Below are 11,969 nucleotides of genomic sequence, written 5' to 3' on the forward strand. Positions count from 1 at the left end.
GAACGTTGCAGATCCCATGGGGAAGTGGGAGAGGCTCCAATGGGAAGATGGCTTGCTGTATCAGAAAGTGCAGTTGGCCCGAGAGTTAGGAGTCACCTGGCAAGTGGTGCTCCCAGAAAAGTTGATCAGCGAGGTGGCCACGGAAGCTCATGAGAGAGGGGCTCACTTTGGCCCAGAGAAGATGATCCTTTGGCTACAGAAGTTAGTCTATCATCCCCTTTTGAAGACTGCAGTAGAGGAGACCTGTCGACAATTCCGAAGTTGTGAATTCGTTAAACCTCCACAACAGAGAACGCCTACACAGTTCTTTGTGACTACTGCTACTTTAGAATTATTGATGATTGACTATTTGACCGTGGATCCAGCTCATCTGGGATATGAATATTGTCTTGTGATGACCGACCACTTTACCAAGTTCGCTGTGGTGACTCAGACCTGGGATCAGACTGCCGAGTCAGCTGTGCAGGCATTCTGTCGGGACTTCATCTGGGTGTACGGTTATCCAAAGAGAATCCATTCTGATCAAGAGGCTTGTGATGGAGGAGCTCCACCACCTGTATCATATTGAAAAGTCCAGAACGATGCCCTACCATCCGCAGGGGAATGGAGCCTGCGAGCGTTTCAACCGGACGCTGTTTCAGATGTTGAGAATGTTGGATGAAGACAGGAAAGTCCGTTGGCCTGAGTATGTAGCTGAGTTGTCTGCGTGTACAACAACTGAGTGCACAGCACAACCGGATACATGCCATATACCCTGCTTTTCTGCCAAAAAGGATGAGAGATTGCCTAGCTGGAGTTGGACCCAGAGGAGGACTACCCACGGATGGTGGTGTCCACCTGCATCAGTGAACATCGACATCATTTGCAGACTCTACATTGACTGGTACAGACTAAATTTCAGGAACTTGAGCACCATGAGACGATGCTCCTGCGAGGGACAGCTCTCAAGGCTGGAGACCGAGTCTTGGTCAAAGACAAGTGACCTCGAGGCAACTTAGAGCATCGATGAGAAAAAGCTCTGTATCGGGTCTAATTGTCCCGTCTATGAGGTTCAGCCTGAAGGGGAAGAAGGGGCCCCTATCCGAGTAGTCCACCGAAGCTTGCCTGTCAAGAGATCCTGAAAAAGAGAGAGCGCCAAGTGTCCCCAAAATGCCCACTCCTGCGGCCTTCGATTGTGATGAAGAAGAACCATCTGCCTCATACTCTGACCTGGACGGTCCACTACCCACCGACTCAGGAGAAGTGCGAGAACCTGAAAATCGTAGATGGCTGCTCCGTTGAACTCAGATGTGTCCCCGTCCTCGACTGCCCAACCTGACTCGACCGATTTACGCCACACAGAATGAACTACAGCTGGAATACCTCCCAATCATTATGAACAAGACCAGTTTATTTGGCAAGAGATGGAGAAATGTCAATGTCTACTGCAAGAACTCTCGCCCATGGAATGGCGAGCTAAAGGAGAGGGGGAGTATTAGGAGGAAGACCGGGCTACGGGTGCCTGTGCTGAGCTGGGTCCGGAACTGTTGAGGCTGCCTCCCATGTTGCCTGGGGTGAAGGAATGAGGAAGCAGACTAACCTCACAACCTGGGTAGGAGGGGAGTGATAAAAAAAACAAAAGCGCACTCAGTGAGAGGGAGTTTGGTGCGAACAGGTAGCTCGCAGCAGGGTGAGCAGCATGCTCTGCCTTCCGAGTACCAGTGCTCCGATAGGCTGCGTTTGTCGGATCCCATCATCTCCAGCGTAGCCAAGAGAGAGAAAGGTGCCATGCACTCAGACTGTGGGCACTGCGCACGTGCAGAGGAGAGAGGGCTGAGCAACGGACACTCGTGTACGGCCTTCCCTGCCATTTGCTGGACACCAGCTAACGTTCAACCCCGAGGAAGCTGCACCTCATCCTCCTCCTCTTCAGCCCCCATCTCCGAAATGACCACATCAGTCAGAAGCTGGAAGCACTGCAGCACTGCCTCAGCCAAGCGGCAACAGGCTGTGCTGAAGCTAATATGCTTAGGTGACAAACTGCACAATGCTGAAGAATTGTGAACAGCTCTGAAAGAGCAGGCAGATCTGTTGCTGACACCGCTGAACCTATAGCCAGGCTTGGCTGTGTGTGACAAAGGACAGAACATGGTGGCGGCTCTGAGACGAGGCAAGCTCACACACATACCATACCTGGCCAATGTGCTTAACCTTGTGGTTCAGCAGTTTCTCAAAACCTGTATGCCCATTTTAGAAAGTCAGCTACAGTTTCCACCGCCCTTGCCATGCTTTAGCAGCGATTGCAGCTTCCGGCTCACTGACTGGTGTGTGATGCCTCCATGCATTGTAACTCTACACTGCAGATGTTGGGAAGGATTTGTGAGCAGAAGAGGGCAGTTGTTGACTACTGGCATCAACAAGGCAGTCAGTATACAATTCAGACTCCACACATAAGACCTCAGGAGTGGACATGGATGTCAGACATATGTACCATCCTCCAAAACTTTGAGGTCTCCGCCAAGATGGTGAGCGGCAATGATGCCATAATTAGTGTCCTCCATCCCACTCTCTGCTCACAATCAAAGAGGATGCATTGCAGGCGGAGCATGATTAGATGGAGCAAGGAACCATAAAGGGTGATTACACACAGGCCAGCCTCATCTCATTCCAATGAGGGTTTGGTGACAATAAAGAGGGGGAGGAGGAGGAGGAGGAAGAACAGGAGCTAGTTTCATGTGCTATAGATGGTATTACCTGCACAACTGTCATACCATCTGTTCAGCATGGATGGCCTGAGTACAGGCAGGAGGAGGAGGAGAGCATGGTCAGTCGTCCTCTTGGTGAGGACATAGAAGTCATGACTGTTAGCAGTCTGGCATGCATGGCTGAGTTTATGCTACGCTGCCTTTCCCGTTGACCCCCGCATACTCAAAATTTTGGGTGACAGTCATTACTGGTTGGTGACACTTCTAGACCCACCCTACAAGGAGAAATTTCTATCTCTTATTCCTGAGGCGGACAGGTGTACTAAAATGGGGCAGTACCAGAAGGCCCTTGTTGTGGAATTATTAAAAAATTTCCATCTGAAAACGCTGGCTGCAGAAGTCACAGTTCGTTGGACTACCAAGGAGTACATGCGAGAGAGACACAATTCCAATCCAGCAGATGCAGGGGAACACTGTCAAAATTCTGGCAGAGTTTTCTCAGACCCTCCAGTAGCAGAGGCCCTGAGGCGCGGGGGACTCTCACAAGGAGTTGAAAGTTTGGGAAGATGCTGAGGGAGTACCTTGCTGACCGTACCAACATCATCCATGATTCCTCTGTGCCTTATAATTATTGGGTATTCCAGCTGGACACATGGCATGAACTGGCTCTCTACGCCTTGGAGGTCCTGGCCTGCCTCACCACTAGCATTTTGTCAGAGCGGGTTTTTAGTGCCGTTGTTGGAATTATAACTGATAAGTGCATCCGAGTTGTCAACTGAAAATGCTGACACTTATAAAAATGAACAAGGGATGGATTGGGCCAGACTTCTCAACACCACCGAATAATAGCAGCATAAACTCAAATCCAGTGTCTTTTTTTGGGAGGTCTATTCCCATGCACCTCTTCACACGCACACATGAGTATATGCTTCCTGATTTTGGCTATTTGCTGTTGTCCTCCTTCTCCTCATCCTCATCCTCATCCTCCACCACCTTATCACCAGGGTGACCGCGGTCCATGATGCATCACCCACATAATTTTTTTAAAGGGTGTTTATGATGCCCGTAAAGAAAAATTGTTATACAGTATGTTCATGTATACCCCCCGGGGGTAAATGTTTGTCGGCCCATACACTTAGTGCATAGGCATTACAAGTAAAGGAGACCTGCTCCTTTCTAATGGGAACATTGTTTTCAGGAGGCCCCTCCTGTACGTTTCTTCAATGGGGTATTGGGGTGCATCCAAATTTTGGGCTGCCCTGCCACTCATTGCATACACCATAACAGTATAGGAGACTCACTGTTTAATAATGGGAACAACAAAGCATAGCCAGCTGATGGCTCTCTAAGAATAGTGAGGGCCGACTGCTGGCACTTTAAGAATAGAAAAGGCCGCCTGATGGCCCTATAAAAATAGGCTTTGCGACTTTCAGAGTCCCTCCTTCATAAATGAAACAGGATGTGTCTGATGATGTGTCACACACCACATGGCTAGATAATGTTGTAAAATGTTAAAATGACATTTTTCAGTGAATGCTTTTGTCTTGGAAGTTCAAAAACGCATCAAAAATGCTACGTGTGAACATAGCCCAAGATGTGGAGGAACATTTTTTTTTGCTATTTATTTTGCCTTATATACAGGTTATTACCCTGGATAGGATGTTCCTTAACATATTTTCCAGAAAAATCCATTTTTGTTTTGTTTTTGTATGTTTAATTGTGAGTCCGTAAAAGTGGCCTAAAGGGCCTGTCAAACTAAGCGATATCGCTAGCAATATCGCTATAACTTGTGACAGCAATCTCCCAAAGTTTACAGGGAGCAATTCATTGCTATGGGACTGGTCTGAGCAGGTTAAAGGCATGCTAAGAATGCACACCATGTCCCCTGCTATTCAGGCAGAGGTTGCTGTGATGGCCCTGGAATGGGAAGCTAGATGCTCTGCCATGTTCTGGCCCCCACATGAGCTGAACATTTTCACCAAGGTGTTGCAGATCTTGGAAGAGATGCATGGGAACCCCACGGATGTCGATGAATTGCAGATATGCTTGTTTAGCCACGTCCAAATGGAGGGGGAGTCTGTGACCCAATATATGAAGGCACTGCAGGAGATCCATGCTGCGATCGCCAAGAGGGATGATGTGGGCATGGGGCCTCCTGATGTAATTTTGAGAGACCAGCTAGTGGCAGGCCTCAGAGATGCTATGGTTAAACAGGCCTTGCAGGAGCGCATGCTGGTCAATCTGTGCATGACTTTCTTGGAAATTGGGGCGGAAGCGCGTGCGTGTGAGCAAGAGCAGGGGATGGCAGCCTTGACGGGGAAGTCCGGAGCAAAGAGGTACCCGTTCTGCGCACAGCTGAACCAGGCTGGGTCAGAGAAATCCAGAAAGAAAGCCATGACATGTGAGAAGAGTGGTCTGATTTAAGAAAAAACCTCCTGGTGGTCCCGAACCCATCCGAAGGCAGAACTGACCCCGAGCCACATCAGGAAATAGGGCAATCCCAAGCAGAGAGACATCCAATTTGTTTTAAGTGCTAGGACACTTACCCGTCTGCTGCTAAACTAGTGGGCTCAGTGGCTGGGGGACGCTGCCCGGAGCCTGAGCAGCCAGAAGGAGAGAAGATAGAGGCAGTGCAGGGCTGACCTACCCTGAAAACTGTGAAGGATATTCAGGCCTTTCTGGGACTTACTGGGTACTATCAACGGTTCGTGGAAAACTTCACTCGTATTGTTGCTCCACTGCTGGAGTTGTTGAAAGGAGTACCCTCCGGTGCAAAGAATCAGATCATCCCGTACAGGCCTATGCGGACTTCTCTCAACCTTTTGTCATGCTCCCGCCCTGACTGGTGTGCGAGAGCCAGGGGGTTGGGGCCCCACTGTGCAATAAACCAGACTACCCTGGAAGGGGTGTGAGTAAGAAAGCTGCCTTGGTTTTCACTTGAGCCTCTGATGGTGAGGTCAGGGTTGTGCGGCAGTCAGCTGCCATGTGTCACTCGAGGGTGGTGTCTGGCTGTGGCTGCTGATCCCACTTGGGGAGAGGGAACACTAGGACAGGTACGGGTGACAGGCAAGACTAGCAAACAGGCAGGGGAGCATGGCGGGCACAGCTTAGACACAGGCAGGCGGGCATGGCTGAGACACTGGCAGACAGTCACTGGTGAGACACTGGCAAGAAGACATGGCTGAGACACAGGCAGGTGGGCACGGCTGAGACACAGGTAGGCAGGCATGGCTGAGACACTGGCAGCTGGGCACGGCTGAGACACAGGCAGGCACAGCTGAGATACAGGGGCAGGGACCAACTCAAAAGGCACATGCGGGCACCTTTATATCGGTGAAACTACTCAACCGATAAGGGACCGCATCAGTATGCATAAGTCCACAATTAGATGCGGCAATACATTATTGCCATTACCGCAACATTTTATTACAGCTGGACATACTATCTCACAATTAAACACAATTAAAATTTTTAGTCATTGATCATGTCCCTTCCCCCTGGAGAGGTGATAATCGGTGTCCAACTCCTCAAACAGAGAGAGGCCTTTTGGATACACGAGTTACAAACACTAACACCAAAGGGCCTCAATAGGGAATATGACCTATTATCATTTTTATACTTTGCTCTCCATATTTAAGGGGGAATGTATTTAGGTTGATGGTTTCTCTATATAGTTTGTGGTATCCGCTGCGTGTTTGTTTACTGAACTTGAACGTATACAATTGGATTAGGGCTATGTTTACGATGGGATACTGTATTTGTCATTAAACATGTGATCTAGACAGTATGATTCTAATATATTGTCTTATCTTCACAGAGTCATTTATATTGATCATCACGCAAATGTCACTCCTGGTCTCCTTTTTACCCTTCGGACTCTCCCCTCCCGCCTCCTTCTGTTCTGATATATTTTTTCGAATATTTTTGAATATTTTTGTCTATTAATAATTCCTTATATTTTTTCATTTTTTCCATTTTTCTTTTTTAGAATTTTTCTTAACCCCCCCTTTTTTATGAGAATATACAGTGGGGAAAAAAAGTATTTAGTCAGTCAGCAATAGTGCAAGTTCCACCACTTAAAAAGATGAGAGGCGTCTGTAATTTACATCATAGGTAGACCTCAACTATGGGAGACAAACTGAGAAAAAAAAATCCAGAAAATCACATTGTCTGTTTTTTTTTCATTTTATTTGCATATTATGGTGGAAAATAAGTATTTGGTCAGAAACAAAATTTCATCTCAATACTTTGTGATATATCCTTTGTTGGCAATGACAGAGGTCAAACGTTTTCTGTAAGTCTTCACAAGGTTGCCACACACTGTTGTTGGTATGTTGGCCCATTCCTCCATGCAGATCTCCTCTAGAGCAGTGATGTTTTTGGCTTTTCGCTTGGCAACACGGACTTTCAACTCCCTCCAAAGGTTTTCTATAGGGTTGAGATCTGGAGACTGGCTAGGCCACTCCAGGACCTTGAAATGCTTCTTACGAAGCCACTCCTTCGTTGCCCTGGCGGTGTGCTTTGGATCATTGTCATGTTGAAAGACCCAGCCACGTTTCATCTTCAATGCCCTTGCTGATGGAAGGAGGTTTGCACTCAAAATCTCACGATACATGGCCCCATTCATTCTTTCATGTACCCGGATCAGTCGTCCTGGCCCCTTTGCATAGAAACAGCCCCAAAGCATGATGTTTCCACCACCATGCTTTACAGTAGGTATGGTGTTTGATGGATGCAACTCAGTATTCTTTTTCCTCCAAACACGACAAGTTGTGTTTCTACCAAACAGTTCCAGTTTGGTTTCATCAGACCATAGGACATTCTCCCAAAACTCCTCTGGATCATCCAAATGCTCTCTAGCAAACTTCAGACGGGCCCGGACATGTACAGGCTTAAGCAGTGGGACACGTCTGGCACTGCAGGATCTGAGTCCATGGTGGCGTAGTGTGTTACTTATGGTAGGCCTTGTTACATTGGTCCCAGCTCTCTGCAGTTCATTCTCTAGGTCCCCCCACGTGGTTCTGGGATTTTTGCTCACCGTTCTTGTGATCATTCTGACCCCACGGGGTGGGATTTTGCATGGAGCACCAGATCGAGGGAGATTATCAGTGGTCTTGTATGTCTTCCATTTTCTAATTATTGCTCCCACAGTTGATTTCTTCACTCCAAGCTGGTTGGCTATTGCAGATTCAGTCTTCCCAGCCTGGTGCAGGGCTACAATTTTGTTTCTGGTGTCCTTTGACAGCTCTTTGGTCTTCACCATAGTGGAGTTTGGAGTCAGACTGTTTGAGGGTGTGCACAGGTGTCTTTTTATACTGATAACAAGTTTAAACAGGTGCCATTACTACAGGTAATGAGTGGAGGAAAGAGGAGACTCTTAAAGAAGAAGTTACAGGTCTGTGAGAGCCAGAAATCTTGATTGCTTGTTTCTGACCAAATACTTATTTTCCACCATAATATGCAAATAAAATGAAAAAAAACAGACAATGTGATTTTCTGGATTTTTTTTTCTCAGTTTGTCTCCCATAGTTGAGGTCTACCTATGATGTAAATTACAGACGCCTCTCATCTTTTTAAGTGGTGGAACTTGCACTATTGCTGACTGACTAAATACTTTTTTCCCCACTGTACTTCATTTATAGGATGGCATCTGATTAGCAATAACATGGGCACTTCTACTTTGACGCAGGGCAGCGTCTCAGGTGTTATAAGATATATACAATATATATATATATCGTCCATCTGGGTAATCGGTACTCGGACGCGTCCGCTCTTCGCCAGTCCTTACATTGGCTGCCCATTCATTATAGGATCCAATTCAAAGTACTTGTTCTCACCCACAAAGCTCTCCACAGTGCGGCACCCCCTTACATTTCTTCTCTCATTTCTGTCTATCGGCCTAGCCGATCGCTGCGCTCTGCAAACGACTTTCGACTAACCTCTGCACTAATCCGTACCTCCCACTCCCGACTCCAAGACTTCTCCCGTGCTGCTCCTATCCTCTGGAATGCTCTACCCCAAGAAATCAGGACGATCCACAATTTGCATAGTTTTAGGCGCTCCCTCAAAACACACCTGTTCAGAGCGGCCTATCACATTCACTAATCAAAGTCATTTTCTGTGTAAGTGTGCGTGCGTAGCCCATTCACTATCTCCATCCATCCTTCACTCCTGCAAGATGGCTGGACCTTCATTGTAAATACACCATTGTAAATACACACCTGTACTCTGTATCTCCCTCACCTCATTGTAGATTGTACGCTCTCACGAGCAGGGTCGTCTTATTTCGTCTTATTTTGCTTTAATTATTGTATTGTTAGCGTTGTTACTTATGACTTGTGTTTTGAAACTGTTAAACTGTAAAGCGCTGCGGAATATGTTGGCGCTATATAAATAAAGATTATTATTATTATTATTATTATATACAAGAATATATCCCATGGGTTGCCAGGTTACACAGACTCACAGGAAGATGACGCGTGCTCCAGCGTCACTTCCTGTGACGCTGTCCTATCAATCTGGGTGAAAGTCTCGCCCTCTGTCTATTTAGACCACAGCAACGCTGGCCACTAACACCTGCGGCACTAGAGGTGGATACCGCGTTCCTCCAGGCCACACAGCACCACTACCCACCAACGCTAAGCTGGCTCATTCACACACATACATATTACAGCGGTATTAACCCCATGTTACTTTTACCTTACAGACCGTTATCCACACACTACCAAAGCTGTCACCTTCCAATAGCTGATATAAATATATTAATCCCATGTGTGAGATTGGTAAGTCTCAACATCATGCTCTTTCTAAGAGATCATACAGTAAATCAATACTTATTGTGTTTTTTTTTTTCCTCCATTAGACCTTTCAAGGGATTCCACTTTATAATACACATATACTGAGGATATTATACTGCTGTCCATTCTTCTAATTTTCTGCCCAGGTCAGTTTAGCATTTATTGAACCCAGATGACATTCATTAAATCGGTTCCTATGCCTAATGACACATTATTTGTATTTAGATCTCCAGATCTTTTGTGGACATTTTGGCCCATATTTTTTTTATGAGTGGTGCTTCATTCATATGAGTTATATAGACCTAGCCCAGAGTGATCTTAAATACGTTCTTTCACTTATGACTACAACGGCAACTTATACTCGCACATTCTTATCTTATCCTAGATATTCAATGATTCTTTGAACATGAGCAGTCTTGGTAGGTCTGCATTTTTTTCTTTTTCCTTTGCCCCTTTTTTTTTTTAAATCCCTCCCTCCAATACCTTCAATCCGTCCTCCCTAATCATTTGTGCACCTATTTTTAGTTTCTTTCTTTGGATTACTATTTATTTAAAAAAAATATTTTTCTTGAATTTCTGTACTACAAGTAGTGTCTGATTTGTTTGCATGTATATATTTTGTCAAATTTGCAGTGTACTGATGAAGGCTTATTGTCATAGCCGAAACGTCTAATTCTTGTGACTGCAAATAAAATCCTTATCATATCGCAAAAGTTGAGTGCCAAAAATGTTTTCAATTACTTATTATTTTTGTGCACCTACTCAGTAGTGCCACGATATATTTGAAATTAGAACACAGAACAAGGCCTCGAGCAGTGAGTAAGTTGGTGTGTGGGGGATGGGAGGCTATGCAGTGATGTCAGCAAGGTTTGTTACACCTTTCATCCTTCACACCGATGGAAGTCTACATGGACAAGGAGCCATATTGTCACAGATGCAGGACAGAAAAAGAGCAAGCGATTTCTTATGCGAGTCGGTCCCTCCATGACTCGGAAGGAAATCCAGATAACTACAGTTCTTTCAAGCTGGAATCACTGGCGTTAGTGTGGGCGATGACCAAGAAATTCGCCAAGTACCTGTCAGCATCCAAAGTTTTGGTACTCACCAATACAGTCCTTTGTCCCAACTAGAAAATTTGAAACTGGGGGCCCTGGAGCAAAGATGGGTGGTTCGTATGGCGAAATACTGATGCATATCGAAGAGGAGCTGAGAATGCACATGCCTTTGCTCTGTCCAGAGTGACTCACGAGTGACCTGGACGTAACCGAGACAAAGAGCTGGAGGCAGAAGAGATCCCTGGGTTTCGGAACCTTGCCAAGACGTTGGTGACAACGCAGGGACAGATCGGAGAGACATCGGGGGAACACATGCTTGGACGACCTCGTGATGACTGGGTGCTGCTCCAGCAGGAAGATAGGGAACTCGCTCAGTTGAGACAGTGGGTGGCTTTGAAGCAACTCCTCAGCTGAAGGGAAAGAGATGCCCTGTCCTCGGGAATGTTGCAGATCCCATGGGGAAGTGGGAGAGGCTCCAATGGGAAGATGGCTTGCTGTATCAGAAAGTGCAGTTGGCCCGAGAGTTAGGAGTCACCTGGCAAGTGGTGCTCCCAGAAAAGTTGATCAGCGAGGTGGCCACGGAAGCTCATGAGAGAGGGGCTCACTTTGGCCCAGAGAAGATGATCCTTTGGCTACAGAAGTTAGTCTATCATCCCCTTTTGAAGACTGCAGTAGAGGAGACCTGTCGACAATTCCGAAGTTGTGAATTCGTTAAACCTCCACAACAGAGAACGCCTACACAGTTCTTTGTGACTACTGCTACTTTAGAATTATTGATGATTGACTATTTGACCGTGGATCCAGCTCATCTGGGATATGAATATTGTCTTGTGATGACCGACCACTTTACCAAGTTCGCTGTGGTGACTCAGACCTGGGATCAGACTGCCGAGTCAGCTGTGCAGGCATTCTGTCGGGACTTCATCTGGGTGTACGGTTATCCAAAGAGAATCCATTCTGATCAAGAGGCTTGTGATGGAGGAGCTCCACCACCTGTATCATATTGAAAAGTCCAGAACGATGCCCTACCATCCGCAGGGGAATGGAGCCTGCGAGCGTTTCAACCGGACGCTGATTCAGATGTTGAGAATGTTGGAAGAAGACAGGAAAGTCCGTTGGCCTGAGTATGTAGCTGAGTTGTCTGCGTGTACAACAACTGAGTGCACAGCACAACCGGATACATGCCATATACCCTGCTTTTCTGCCAAAAAGGATGAGAGATTGCCTAGCTGGAGTTGGACCCAGAGGAGGACTACCCACGGATGGTGGTGTCCACCTGCATCAGTGAACATCGACATCATTTGCAGACTCTACATCGACTGGTACAGACTAAATTTCAGGAACTTGAGCACCATGAGACGATGCTCCTGCGAGGGACAGCTCTCAAGGCTGGAGACCGAGTCTTGGTCAAAGACAAGTGACCTCGAGGCAAC

This window comes from Dendrobates tinctorius, unplaced genomic scaffold, assembly GCF_039654945.1.
Source record: "Dendrobates tinctorius isolate UK_male_01 unplaced genomic scaffold, ASM3965494v1 ptg000058l, whole genome shotgun sequence".
Classification (NCBI taxonomy): domain Eukaryota; kingdom Metazoa; phylum Chordata; class Amphibia; order Anura; family Dendrobatidae; genus Dendrobates; species Dendrobates tinctorius.